Source organism: Vicia villosa, linkage group LG7 (genome assembly GCF_029867415.1).
Source record: "Vicia villosa cultivar HV-30 ecotype Madison, WI linkage group LG7, Vvil1.0, whole genome shotgun sequence".
NCBI classification, from domain to species: Eukaryota; Viridiplantae; Streptophyta; class Magnoliopsida; order Fabales; family Fabaceae; genus Vicia; species Vicia villosa.
In genome coordinates, this window is record NC_081186.1 from 7,467,201 (window position 1) to 7,479,279 (window position 12,079).

At 36.5% G+C, this 12,079-nt stretch overlaps 2 long non-coding RNA genes across 6 annotated transcripts; both read left to right on the forward strand.

The window, feature by feature from the left end:
- Nucleotides 1-3,740: 3,740 nt before the first annotated feature.
- Nucleotides 3,741-5,427, forward strand: LOC131616931 (uncharacterized). Of its 3 annotated transcripts, XR_009288335.1 has the most exons (5): nucleotides 3,741-3,987; nucleotides 4,068-4,139; nucleotides 4,360-4,453; nucleotides 4,547-4,648; nucleotides 5,263-5,427. It is a non-coding gene; the product is annotated as an uncharacterized LOC131616931 (long non-coding RNA). The 3 variants fall into 3 exon arrangements; XR_009288334.1 differs by having other exon boundaries at nucleotides 4,065-4,139; nucleotides 4,547-5,427; XR_009288333.1 differs by having other exon boundaries at nucleotides 4,547-5,427.
- A 4,670-nt stretch (nucleotides 5,428-10,097) lies between these two features.
- LOC131616932 (uncharacterized) lies at nucleotides 10,098-11,744 on the forward strand. Of its 3 annotated transcripts, XR_009288338.1 has the most exons (5): nucleotides 10,098-10,304; nucleotides 10,385-10,456; nucleotides 10,677-10,770; nucleotides 10,864-10,965; nucleotides 11,580-11,744. It is a non-coding gene; the product is annotated as an uncharacterized LOC131616932 (long non-coding RNA). The 3 variants fall into 3 exon arrangements; XR_009288337.1 differs by having other exon boundaries at nucleotides 10,382-10,456; nucleotides 10,864-11,744; XR_009288336.1 differs by having other exon boundaries at nucleotides 10,864-11,744.
- The last annotated feature ends 335 nt before the right edge of the window (nucleotides 11,745-12,079 follow it).

Here is a 12,079-nt window from a genome sequence, read left to right on the forward strand (position 1 = left end):
CGCGAAATTTGGAAGGAGAATGCGCCCGTGGTGGGATGAATTTTATTTCAGTTCTTCCTACGATATCACACGAACTTTCTTATTTGTCCTACGAGTAGGAAAGGGAAAAAAAGATCTCAACTAAACCCTAGGAGTTTGCTAAGTGTGGGGATTTCACCTAGACTAGAAATTCTGGAGTCCGGGAGGTCGGTTATACATAGGGAAGTGTTTAAACACCCTATATATCTGTAGTACTCTACAGGAACCTTCTCTGTGTCATTTGTGATTGTGTTTGTTGCTAATGATTGGGAAAGTTTCTCCTTTGTGCTAGGAGAAGGAATTGATTTGATTTGAAGAGACAGACAGACTGACTGACTGACTATTTTTGGTATTTTATTAGCTCGCTGAGATTCCTTGTGAACCTCATGCCTACATATCCCTAGTGGAAGTCAGAGCTTAATGTAGTTCGGGGAACTAACTAGGGAAATTAATTGTTTTTTGGTGCCTTGCTTGAAGCTCAAGGTTGAAGCTTGGAATTAAATCTCTGTTTACAGTAAAGAGACATGAAATCATCTCTACAGAGAGGTATTTGTACTATTCTACCACAAACATTTAAAAGTGACAGAATAACTGAATTCATTTCATTCAAGAGGGGGACCTTACTTGTGTGTGTGCAAGTATGCCAGTCAGATGCCTCTTAAATGAAAGAAAGATGCTCGTCCAAATTAGGGAAAGTGTACAAGTCTGGGAATGTGCCAGAGCATGTCTTTCAGAGTCCTAAATGGGAGACTTTGATTGAAATTGAAATTGAAATGTTTGTTTGTTTGAATGTGGTAGAGTAGTAAAAATATCTCTCTATAGAGATAAGCTATGTCTATTTACTGTATAAAAGATTTGAATTTAGCTGGCTTGTATGAGGCCCAAGCTTGAGGCTTTTTGATTGATTAATTAACATTATTGACTCTGGGAGATGACTCCATTGAGGATTAATTACAGGGTATTTTAGTGTTCTGTACAAAGCCCAGAATTGAGGCTGACTCTATTTGGAGAGTGTTTATTTGATAGATTTTATTTGGTGTTCTGTACAAAGCCCAGAATTGAGGCTGACTCTACTGAGGGAGACTCTATTTATGTGCCTTGTACAAAGCCCAAGGTTGTGGCTGACTGTTGAGGATAATTAAATGAATGACTCTATTTTGTGTGCCTTGTACAAAGCCCAAGGTTGTGGCGGACTCTTAAATAAATGAATTGAGTATGGATGACTATATGGGGAAAGATCCTAAGTGTTAGGAATCTTTGACACATGAAAGTATGGTTTATCTGCCTTGTACAAAGCCCAAGGTTGTGGCTACTGAATGATGAAGAACTCACTGGGGAGACTCTATTATCTGCCTTGTACAATGCCCAAGGTTGAGGCTGACTCTTGACAGGGGAGTTTTATTGTTTGGTGCCTTGTATGAAGCCCAAGGTTGAGGCTAACTGTTTTTGTTGGTTTTAGCTCTACTGGAGATTAAAAAGACTGTTTTTCTTTGGAAGCTAACCCTTTCCAGGGATTTTTTACTCAGCTGGTGAATTTGTCTATTAAAAGACTGACTTTTATCATGTTTTTTGGAGGCTGACCCTTTCCAGGGGTTTTGACTCTTTTGGGGAAATTATCTCCTAAGAGAAATGAATTATTATTTTTTGACATTTAATAATTGACTTTGGAGGCTAACCCTTTCCAGGGGTTTATATTGAAAATGAAAGAATGTGTGGAAGCTAACCCTTTCCAGGGATTTTATTGAAATGATGGATTGATTTTAAATTGACTTTGGAGGCTATCCCTTTCCAGGGGTTTATATTGAAAATGAAAGAATGTGTGGAAGCTAACCCTTTCCAGGGATTTTATTGAAATGAATGGCAGAAAGATTATCTAATGGAGACTTCTTGTTTAAAGCCCAAGATGAAGGCTGACACATGCTGAGGATGATCAAACATGGATCCTAGACTCTGCTAAGGAAGATTGATGAAGATAAGGGTGACAGAGACTGTCCATGTCTCTCATTCCAAAAGGTGTACTCAATGCAAAATTGAGACAAACTTAGCTTGTTTAAAGTCTGGTTTAAATTGGAAGAAACTCACCAGGGTAGGCTAAAAGGTGACTAAAGACCTGTTCCTATGTTTATAAGAAACCTGATGGGTCCTTGTATACAAGCTCAAGAGGAAGCTGGAAATGCTTTTAAGAAGCCTGTGGGTCCTTGTACAAAGCCCAAGAGGAGGCTAATCGAGGGTCCTTGTTATAGCACAAGAGAAAGCTATGTAGTTTTGAACTTATTTTGGCTCTAAGCAAATGGGTAAGAGGTTTCACCGGGAATAATTCCTCTTTGGGTGGATGTGTCCTATTATTTGGATTCTAAGGTTTTTACCAAGATGTTTCACCGGGAATAATTCATCTTGGGGGTTTGAACTACAGATCTCTAATTAGGAAAGAGCCTTCACCGGGAAGACATTCTCAATCCTAGGCCATATTCCTATAATATATATAGTTTAACTGTCCTAAGGTTTATACTCAAACGTAGTTCTAAACAAATATATGTACAGTTTATATTTGACAGTAATTTAAATAAAGACTGTAAATTGAAAGCTTGTAAAGCCTAACCTGGATGGAGTGGAGGCCATTGAAGAAGTATGTACATAGCCTCAACAGTAATTGATGGATAACAGTTGAATATATAGGATAAACAGTTAATGGTTTTTTGAAAACAGAAGAAGTGAAGATGGACAAAGGTCACATAGGTATCTGAAGAGTTTCACCGGGAATAATGCCCTTCAAATACCAGAAGAATGTTTTGAAAACAGAAAGAAGATTTTGAAAATACAGTTTTGAAAACAAGCTAAGAAGAGAAGGTGTTTGGGACTTACACTCTATTAGAGGCCCACTGAAAATGATTTACTGTTTATGAGAAACAGTTGAAAATGATTTGAAATGATTACTGTTGTGAAAACAATTTTTATGAGTTTTAGGCTTACCTCGAAGAATGAGAAATTGGATTTTTGAGTTTGAGGTATTACCTTGATCCTCAAGTGATATGCTTGGAATAAATTAGAATCTCAACAGATGTTAAGCATTCTCACCAGCAGAAAAGAAACATCGGATAAGCTCACGGCTTACAGCATTCAATGATTTTCCAACAATTGTTTATGGACTTCTACAGCAAATGGAAGACCAAACAAAACAGACAAACCCATAAGACAACGGAGAAATAATCTCTAAGTCTTGGATAAAGTGAGAAAATTCCAGTAATGTACAACAGTAATCAAATAAAATTTTAAATGATTAATTATACAACAATAATATAAAAAATATCAAGTTCAAAAGAAATTAATCTAAGAAGAGATATTTTTTGTGATTTTTCATGAGGAAATAAAATAATTAGAAAAACATAAAATCAAATATGCATCTAAAATATTTGTGTGTTTTCAATAAGGATTAGAAAAATTAAACTATATCCTATATTTAATTAAAATATTAAGTCTATTTTCAAAAGAAAACTAAAAGAAAATTAGTTAAAAACTTAACAATTGGGCTTGAGGGAGTGTGAAACTCGGATGGAGGGTGCATGGCCCAATTGCTGAAAGCTGCATAAAAAATAAAAAGAAAGGTTGGGCCGGACCGAGTCGGGTCAGAATGACCCGGATCCGCCCAACTCTGGTAACACAAGGAATGGGTTAGTAAAAAACCCTAAAACACAAAGAGGCCACGCCTCTTTCTTCCATTTTTTTGTTTTAACGCTTCTGGTAGCAAGAAGAAAAGAACAACAACGTGAATCTCTCTCTTAGCTTCTCTCCTCCGCTCGGAACGGCAACATCAACGGCGAAGCTTTTTTTCTCAAATTCGTGATGCTCTCTCTCGTGTTCTTCTGCTCTCGGCTTGTTCTCACTTGTTATCTCTTGCTCTCTCGGTTTCTTTTTCTCGGAACAAACACAACAGCAACTCAATCGGTGAACGAGAACAACTCCTCTCACTCGGTACTTTTTCTCTTCCGATTCATGTTTTAAAATTCTAATCTCATAATGTTTGGATAATAAAACTTATGTGTTCACAGCAGCAAATTAACAGGGATATGAGGGTGAAATCGAATTACCTGCGGCGAGGAGGCTTTCGCCGGTTTATTGTTGAGGTGAGTCTTTAATCCTTCTGCTTCTGACATAAACTCTATATCAAGCTGGATGTACTTGCCGCGCTTTGAACTTGCTGAATATATTGTTGTTATTGCTTTGAATTGATTGATGTTGCATCTGAATTTTGAATTGTTCTTGCTATGGCCGCGATTCTGAACCGTTTGCAAATTGTTGTTTGCTGCTGAACCACCGCTTACAACATCAATGTTTTGAACGCAGGTGATCAATGACCTTCGGCGATGTTGTTATTGCAACAGTTGTTGCAGAATTTTTGAACCCTCTGCTTGCTGCTAGTTGTTAACAACCTTGAATGGTAACTTGGTTACTAACAATTTCAGAATTGTTAATTGTAACAATTTTGAATTTTCACTAACAATTCTTCTAACAATTTTGCTTCTTGATGTAGGCTTTTGATGAAGGTGATGCCATAACACCTCTTTGGATTGTGGGAGACTTGAAGATGAACTTCAAGTTGTTGGAAGCTTGAAGATGAAGATCTTCAAGAAAGGTATGAAGAACTACCTTTTCCTTCTTCCTTACTTTGTAACTAGAATGCTCACCTCCAATAGAGAATCTCTTGGCTTGAGAATTTCTTCTTGCCAAGAGGTCTATTGAACAATATATAAGCAATAGAGAGAAGAGAGAAAGCAAGAATTTAAGTTGCTTTGGTGTAACAAATACTATGGAGAGCCCTTATATTTATAGGCAAAAATTAGGATATGTTAGGTATTATGTAACTTTGTAGCCAAGTTTGTGATCATGGCAAGAAAGGAATATTCCCTTTAGGCTAATCATTACCAAGCTTTCTTAGTTGTTGAATTTTCTTGGTGGCCAAGTATCACAAATTGTGCACATGGAAATATGCACATGGGATGGAAAGATTCTTTTATAACTTCTTGCAAGTTCTACGACATGTGCTTTCTCTTATGTCATAAAGTTAGTAACTTCAATGTGTAGTAGTTATGACATAAGATATCTTTCTTTGACTTTCTTTGACTTTTTGACTTTTTGAATTCTTTGACTTTCTTTGACTTTCTTTGACTTTTTGACATTTGAATTTTTGCTAATTTCACCCCTTTTATGTTTCTTTTTTTTTTCCATGTCACATGAGGACTTTTGTAGAAAACATGAAGAAGGAGACTTGGACATCAAGAATGGATACTTGAAGATTTCAAGAATGAATTCAAGAAAGTCTTGAAACTTTATTTTTTTCATTTGTTCTTGTAATTCCAATAGAATTTGTATGAACTTGTATTCTTGGAAATAAATGGGACTTTGAATGTTGTATCTTGAATTTTGAATATAGTCCACTTTGTAATTCATTTGGAATTTAGAATTTGGTTCATGTAAAAGAACTTCACTTGTAATGTTTGAATTTCCTTTAAAATTCTTTGAATGAAATTGTTATTCAAACATGATGTTTGAACATTCTTGAATGATTTTTTTGAATTCAGAAATCCAATTCCCTTTGATGTAGAAAATGACGGGAAATCCTTCAAGTATCATGAAGCTTTTAATCTTGAAATATATTCTTGTATCATGAACTTGAAAGATGTTTTGAATTCGAATCCAACATTCGATGGCCTTGAATAAATGATCTTGAATAATCACTTGAAATAATCTTTTCAACAAATGTGCTAAAAAGATATTTTTCTTGCAAAATGTGATGAAATTCCCATGAATGATCTTGAACTTGTACCAACTTTCAAATAATCCATATGAACGAATTTTCTCCATTATGATGAATCCATAGGCCAAAAGTCACGAAATAAATTCCAAACGATCCTCTTGAATCCATAAATTGGAAATGGCGCACTTTATTTGAAAAACCTCCATGGACATGACATTATTTTGCAAAGAATGAGTGAACGAATGAAATCTTGATCACGGCTTCCAAACCGATCAAGAAACATTTTTGAATTTGACGCCTAGGACGTGACATCTCAGGGGGGTCAAAAATTAGGGTATGACAGATGCCCCTATTTGAGTTTCTTTTATCTGGAGGGAGAGAGATTGAGATCTCGATCTCTCCTGCGTAAAAGAGACTTAAATATCAAAGAATGCCCGAATTTTGGGCGCTCCTGAGATGATAAAATCTTTGCATGATTTGATCCCGTTGTCGCACTTGGCGGGGGATGAGGAGACAAACTCCTGCAGAAATACTTGATGTGGATTCTGGTGAATGGATGGCAATGTAGGATGCGCAATCCATCTTCTTTAACTAAGTGTTGATACTTAGAAAAAGGTAAACAACCTCCTCTCGTTCCGGATGTCCAATTCTCGAAACTGGTCTTAGTTGTGTTTGGACAATATCTCAGATAAAGAGAAAATCTCCAAAGGTCTGTTTCCTCATCAAACTTCTTACCAGCGCTTGGAGGTAAGATGCCATTTGACGGCTGTAGAGAAACTTCAAAGGTTTGTTTCCTCGTCAAACTTCTTACCAGCGCTTGGAGGTAAGATGCCATTTGACGGCTGTAAAGAAACTTCAAAGGTTTGTTTCCTCGTCAAACTTCTTACCAGCGCTTGGAGGTAAGATGCCATTTGACGGCTGTAAAGAAACTTCAAAGGTTGGTTTCCTCGTCAAACTTCTTACCAGCGCTTGGAGGTAAGATGCCATTTGACGGCTGTAAAGAAACTTCAAAGGTTTGTTTCCTCATCAAACTTCTCATCAGCACTTGGAGATGAGATACCATTTGATGGTAATAAAGAAACTTCACCATCTTCCCTTTTGACTTGACGTCTTTGAAAGAATGTCATATGGCCTCATGATCTTTTGAGGGGCTAATGACTTTGTTTGAAGGCGGACGAACTGTTTTCGGGGTGAAAACTGCCATTCGTCGACTGATGCCTGGGGAATCAACAAACTGTTTTCCTAAGAGGAAAACGGCCATTCATCGACTCTGTGGGGAGTTAAACATCCCAGAAACAGACAAACTGTTCGAAGAAACTGCCATTTGTCGATCTCTTGAGTATTTAACAGACAAACTGTCTTTTCTTGGGAAAAGACTGCCATTTGCCAATTGCTAGGGGAGCAAACTGTCTTCTACTGGGAGAGACTGCCATTTGTCGGCCCTGTCATGAAAGAAAGTGAGCAAACTGTCTTCTGCTGAAAGAGACTGCCATTTGCTGAATTTGTTATGATAGAAAGTGAGCAAACTGTCTTCTGCTGAAAGAGACTGCCATTTGCTGAATTTGTTATGATAGAAAGTGAGCAAACTGTCTTCTGCTGAAAGAGACTGCCATTTGCTGGCTCTGTTGTGATAGAAAGTGAGCAAACTGTCTTCTGCTGAAAGAGACTGCCATTTGCTGACTTTGTTGGGGAATCTGAACTATCTTCTGGACGAAGACTATCATTCACTGACTCCGCTGGGGATCGTGAACTATCTTCCTGGATGAAGACTACCATTTACTGACTCCGCTGGGGAATCATTTGTCGATCCGCTGGGAATCTTTGACACATGAAAGTATGGTTTATCTGCCTTGTACAAAGCCCAAGGTTGTGGCTACTGAATGATGAAGAACTCACTGGGGAGACTCTATTATCTGCCTTGTACAATGCCCAAGGTTGAGGCTGACTCTTGACAGGGGAGTTTTATTGTTTGGTGCCTTGTATGAAGCCCAAGGTTGAGGCTAACTGTTTTTGTTGGTTTTAACTCTACTGGAGATTAAAAAGACTGTTTTTCTTTGGAAGCTAACCCTTTCCAGGGATTTTTGACTCAGCTGGTGAATTTGTCTATTAAAAGACTGACTTTTATCATGTTTTTTGGAGGCTGACCCTTTCCAGGGGTTTTGACTCTTTTGGGGAAATTATCTCCTAAGAGAAATGAATCTTTATTTTTTGACATTTAATAATTGACTTTGGAGGCTAACCCTTTCCAGGGGTTTATATTGAAAATGAAAGAATGTGTGGAAGCTAACCCTTTCCAGGGATTTTATTGAAATGATGGATTGATTTTAAATTGACTTTGGAGGCTAACCCTTTCCAGGGGTTTATATTGAAAATGAAAGAATGTGTGGAAGCTAACCCTTTCCAGGGATTTTATTGAAATGAATGGCAGAAAGATTATCTAATGGAGACTTCTTGTTTAAAGCCCAAGATGAAGGCTGACACATGCTGAGGATGATCAAACATGGATCCTAGACTCTGCTAAGGAAGATTGATGAAGATAAGGGTGACAGAGACTGTCCATGTCTCTCATTCCAAAAGGTGTACTCAATGCAAAATTGAGACAAACTTAGCTTGTTTAAAGTCTGGTTTAAATTGGAAGAAACTCACCAGGGTAGGCTAAAAGGTGACTAAAGACCTGTTCCTATGTTTATAAGAAACCTGATGGGTCCTTGTATACAAGCTCAAGAGGAAGCTGGAAATGCTTTAAGAAGCCTGTGGGTCCTTGTACAAAGCCCAAGAGGAGGCTAATCGAGGGTCCTTGTTATAGCACAAGAGAAAGCTATGTAGTTTTGAACTTATTTTGGCTCTAAGCAAATGGGTAAGAGGTTTCACCGGGAATAATTCCTCTTTGGGTGGATGTGTCCTATTATTTGGATTCTAAGGTTTTTACCAAGATGTTTCACCGGGAATAATTCATCTTGGGGGTTTGAACTACAGATCTCTAATTAGGAAAGAGCCTTCACCGGGAAGACATTCTCAATCCTAGGCCATATTCCTATAATATATATATAGTTTAACTGTCCTAAGGTTTATACTCAAACGTAGTTCTAAACAAATATATGTACAGTTTATATTTGACAGTAATTTAAATAAAGACTGTAAATTGAAAGCTTGTAAAGCCTAACCTGGATGGAGTGGAGGCCATTGAAGAAGTATGTACAGAGCCTCAACAGTAATTGATGGATAACAGTTGAATATATAGGATAAACAGTTAATGGTTTTTTGAAAACAGAAGAAGTGAAGATGGACAAAGGTCACATAGGTATCTGAAGAGTTTCACCGGGAATAATGCCCTTCAAATACCAGAAGAATGTTTTGAAAACAGAAAGAAGATTTTGAAAATACAGTTTTGAAAACAAGCTAAGAAGAGAAGGTGTTTGGGACTTACACTCTATTAGAGGCCCACTGAAAATGATTTACTGTTTATGAGAAACAGTTGAAAATGATTTGAAATGATTACTGTTGTGAAAACAATTTTTATGAGTTTTAGGCTTACCTCGAAGAATGAGAAATTGGATTTTTGAGTTTGAGGTATTACCTTGATCCTCAAGTGATATGCTTGGAATAAATTAGAATCTCAATAGATGTTAAGCATTCTCACCAGCAGAAAAGAAACATCGGATAAGCTCACGGCTTACAGCATTCAATGATTTTCCAACAATTGTTTATGGACTTCTACAGCAAATGGAAGACCAAACAAAACAGACAAACCCATAAGACAACGGAGAAATAATCTCTAAGTCTTGGATAAAGTGAGAAAATTCCAGTAATGTACAACAGTAATCAAATAAAATTTTAAATGATTAATTATACAACAATAATATAAAAAATATCAAGTTCAAAAGAAATTAATCTAAGAAGAGATATTTTTTGTGATTTTTCATGAGAAAATAAAATAATTAGAAAAACATAAAATCAAATATGCATCTAAAATATTTGTGTGTTTTCAATAAGGATTAGAAAAATTAAACTATATCCTATATTTAATTAAAATATTAAGTCTATTTTCAAAAGAAAACTAAAAGAAAATTAGTTAAAAACTTAACAATTGGGCTTGAGGGAGTGTGAAACTCGGATGGAGGGTGCATGGCCCAATTGCTGAAAGCTGCATAAAAAATAAAAAGAAAGGTTGGGCCGGACCGAGTCGGGTCAGAATGACCCGGATCCGCCCAACTCTGGTAACACAAGGAATGGGTTAGTAAAAAACCCTAAAACACAAAGAGGCCACGCCTCTTTCTTCCATTTTTTTGTTTTAACGCTTCTGGTAGCAAGAAGAAAAGAACAACAATGTGAATCTCTCTCTTAGCTTCTCTCCTCCGCTCGGAACGGCAACATCAACGGCGAAGCTTTTTTTCTCAAATTCGTGATGCTCTCTCTCGTGTTCTTCTGCTCTCGGCTTGTTCTCACTTGTTATCTCTTGCTCTCTCGGTTTCTTTTTCTCGGAACAAACACAACAGCAACTCAATCGGTGAACGAGAACAACTCCTCTCACTCGGTACTTTTTCTCTTCCGATTCATGTTTTAAAATTCTAATCTCATAATGTTTGGATAATAAAACTTATGTGTTCACAGCAGCAAATTAACAGGGATATGAGGGTGAAATCGAATTACCTGCGGCGAGGAGGCTTTCGCCGGTTTATTGTTGAGGTGAGTCTTTAATCCTTCTGCTTCTGACATAAACTCTATATCAAGCTGGATGTACTTGCCGCGCTTTGAACTTGCTGAATATATTGTTGTTATTGCTTTGAATTGATTGATGTTGCTTCTGAATTTTGAATTGTTCTTGCTATGGCCGCGATTCTGAACCGTTTGCAAATTGTTGTTTGCTGCTGAACCACCGCTTACAACATCAATGTTTTGAACGCAGGTGATCAATGACCTTCGGCGATGTTGTTATTGCAACAGTTGTTGCAGAATTTTTGAACCCTCTGCTTGCTGCTAGTTGTTAACAACCTTGAATGGTAACTTGGTTACTAACAATTTCAGAATTGTTAATTGTAACAATTTTGAATTTTCACTAACAATTCTTCTAACAATTTTGCTTCTTGATGTAGGCTTTTGATGAAGGTGATGCCATAACACCTCTTTGGATTGTGGGAGACTTGAAGATGAACTTCAAGTTGTTGGAAGCTTGAAGATGAAGATCTTCAAGAAAGGTATGAAGAACTACCTTTTCCTTCTTCCTTACTTTGTAACTAGAATGCTCACCTCCAATAGAGAATCTCTTGGCTTGAGAATTTCTTCTTGCCAAGAGGTCTATTGAACAATATATGAGCAATAGAGAGAAGAGAGAAAGCAAGAATTTAAGTTGCTTTGGTGTAACAAATACTATGGAGAGCCCTTATATTTATAGGCAAAAATTAGGATATGTTAGGTATTATGTAACTTTGTAGCCAAGTTTGTGATCATGGCAAGAAAGGAATATTCCCTTTAGGCTAATCATTACCAAGCTTTCTTAGTTGTTGAATTTTCTTGGTGGCCAAGTATCACAAATTGTGCACATGGAAATATGCACATGGGATGGAAAGATTCTTTTATAACTTCTTGCAAGTTCTACGACATGTGCTTTCTCTTATGTCATAAAGTTAGTAACTTCAATGTGTAGTAGTTATGACATAAGATATCTTTCTTTGACTTTCTTTGACTTTTTGACTTTTTGAATTCTTTGACTTTCTTTGACTTTCTTTGACTTTTTGACATTTGAATTTTTGCTAATTTCACCCCTTTTATGTTTCTTTTTTTTTTCCATGTCACATGAGGACTTTTGTAGAAAACATGAAGAAGGAGACTTGGACATCAAGAATGGATACTTGAAGATTTCAAGAATGAATTCAAGAAAGTCTTGAAACTTTATTTTTTTCATTTGTTCTTGTAATTCCAATAGAATTTGTATGAACTTGTATTCTTGGAAATAAATGGGACTTTGAATGTTGTATCTTGAATTTTGAATATAGTCCACTTTGTAATTCATTTGGAATTTAGAATTTGGTTCATGTAAAAGAACTTCACTTGTAATGTTTGAATTTCCTTTAAAATTCTTTGAATGAAATTGTTATTCAAACATGATGTTTGAACATTCTTGAATGATTTTTTTGAATTCAGAAATCCAATTCCCTTTGATGTAGAAAATGACGGGAAATCCTTCAAGTATCATGAAGCTTTTAATCTTGAAATATATTCTTGTATCATGAACTTGAAAGATGTTTTGAATTCGAATCCAACATTCGATGGCCTTGAATAAATGATCTTGAATAATCACTTGAAATAATC